The following is a 2,796-nucleotide window of genomic DNA, read 5'->3' on the forward strand; positions in this document are numbered from 1 at the left end:
CTGAGGCTCAGTCCTGGGGATAGTGCCACACAGTCAGAGGCTCAGTACTGGGGATAGTGCCACACAGTCAGAGGCTCAGTACTGGGGATAGTGCCACACAGTCAGAGGCTCAGTACTGGGGATAGTGCCACACAGTCAGAGGCTCAGTACTGGGGATAGTGCCACACAGTCAGAGGCTCAGTACTGGGGATAGTGCCACACAGTCAGAGGTTCAGTACTGGGGATCGTCCCACCCGGTCAGAGGCTCAGTACTGGGGATAGTGCCACACAGTCAGAGGCTCAGTACTGGGGTTAGTGCCACACAGTTAGAGGTTCAGTACTGGGGATAGTGCCACACAGTCAGAGGCTCAGTACTGGGGTTAGTGCCACACAGTCAGAGGCTCAGTACTGGGGATAGTGCCACACAGTCAGAGGCTCAGTACTGGGGATAGTGCCACAGTCAGAGGCTCAGTATTGGGGATATTGCCACATAGTCAGAGGCTCAGTACTGGGGATATTGCCACACAGTCAGAGGCTCAGTACTGGGGATAGTGCCACACAGTCAGAGGTTCAGTACTGGGGATCGTCCCACCCGGTCAGAGGCTCAGTACTGGGGATAGTGCCACACAGTCAGAGGCTCAGTACTGGGGTTAGTGCCACACAGTCAGAGGCTCAGTACTGGGGATAGTGCCACACAGTCAGAGGCTCAGTACTGGGGATAGTGCCACAGTCAGAGGCTCAGTACTGGGGATATTGCCACACAGTCAGAGGCTCAGTACTGGGGATATTGCCACACAGTCAGAGGTTCAGTACTGGGGATAGTGCCACACAGTCAGAGGCTCAGTACTGGGGATAGTGTCACACAGTCAGAGGTTCAGTACTGGGGATAGTGCCACACAGTCAGAGGCTCAGTACTGGGGATAGTGTCACACAGTCAGAGGCTCAGTACTGCGGATAGTGCCACACAGTCAGAGGCTCAGTACTGGGGATAGTGCCACACAGTCAGAGGTTCAGTACTGGGGATCGTCCCACCCGGTCAGAGGCTCAGTACTGGGGTTAGTGCCACACAGTCAGAGGCTCAGTACTGGGGATAGTGCCACACAGTCAGAGGCTCAGTACTGGGGATAGAGCCACACAGTCAGAGGCTCAGTACTGGGGATAGTGCCACAGTCAGAGGCTCAGTACTGGGGATATTGCCACACAGTCAGAGGCTCAGTACTGGGGATATTGCCACACGGTCAGAGGCTCAGTACTGGGGATAGTGCCACACAGTCAGAGGCTCAGTACTGGGGATAGTGCCACACAGTCAGAGGCTCAGTACTGGGGATCGTCCCACACGGTCAGAGGCTCAGTACTGGGGATAGTGCCACAGTCAGAGGCTCAGTACTGGGGATAGTGCCACACAGTCAGAGGCTCAGTACTGGGGATAGTGCCATACAGTCAGAGGCTCAGTACTGGGGATATTGCCACACAGTCAGAGGCTCAGTACTGGGGATAGGTCCACACAGTCAGAGGCTCAGTACTGGGGATAGTGCCACACAGTCAGAGGCTCAGTACTGGAGTTAGTGCCACACAGTCAGAGGCTCAGTACTGGGGATCGTCCCACACGGTCAGAGGCTCAGTACTGGGGATAGAGCCACACGGTCAGAGGCTCAGTACTGGGGATAGTGCCACAGTCAGAGGCTCAGTACTGGGGATATTGCCACACAGTCAGAGGCTCAGTACTGGGGATATTGCCACACAGTCAGAGGTTCAGTACTGGGGATAGTGCCACACGGTCAGAGGCTCAGTACTGGGGATAGTGCCACACATTCAGAGGCTCAGTACTGGGGATAGTGCCACAGTCAGAGGCTCAGTACTGGGGATAGTTACACACACTCAGAGGCTCAGTACCGACAACAGTGCCACACAGTCAGAGGCTCAGTACTGGGGATAGTGCCACACTGTCAGAGGCTCAGTACTGACAACAGTGCCACACAGTCAGAGGATCAGTACTGGGGATAGTGCCACACAGTCAGAGGCTCAGCACTGAGGATAGTGCCACACAGTCAGAGGCTCAGGACTGGGGATAGTGTCACACAGTCAAAGGCTCAGTACTGGGGATAGTGCCACACAGTCAGAGGCTCAGTACTGAGGATAGTGCCACACAGTCAGAGACTCAGTACTGGGGTTAGTGCCACACAGTCAGAAGCTCGGTACTGGGGATAGTGCCACACAGTCAGAGGCTCAGTACTGGGGATAGTGCCACACATTCAGAGGCTCAGTACTGGGGGATAGTGCCACACATTCAGAGGCTCAGCACTGGGGATAGAGCCACACAGTCAGAGGCTCAGTACTGGGGATAGTGCCACACAGTCAGAGGCTCAGTACTGGGGATAGTGCCACACAGTCCGAGGCTCAGTACTGGGGATAGTGCCACACAGTCAGAGGCTCAGTACTGGGGACAGTGCCACACAGTCCGAGGCTCAGTACTGGGGATAGTGCCACACAGTCAGAGGCTCAGTACTGGGGATAGTGCCACACAGTCAGAGGCTCAGTACTGGGGTTAGTGCCACACAGTCAGAGGCTCAGTACTGGGGACAGTGCCACACAGTCAGAGGTTCAGTACTGGGGATAGTGCCACACAGTCAGAGGCTCAGTACTGGGGATAGTGCCACACAGTCAGATGCTCAGTACTGGGGTTAGTGCCACACAGTCAGAGGCTCAGTACTGGGGATAGTGCCACACAGTCAGAGGCTCAGTACTGGGGATAGAGCCACACAGTCAGAGGCTCAGTCCTGGGGATAGTGCCACACAGTCAGAGGCTCAGTACTGGGG

This window comes from Scyliorhinus torazame, chromosome 4, assembly GCF_047496885.1.
Source record: "Scyliorhinus torazame isolate Kashiwa2021f chromosome 4, sScyTor2.1, whole genome shotgun sequence".
In the NCBI taxonomy this organism is placed as follows: domain Eukaryota; kingdom Metazoa; phylum Chordata; class Chondrichthyes; order Carcharhiniformes; family Scyliorhinidae; genus Scyliorhinus; species Scyliorhinus torazame.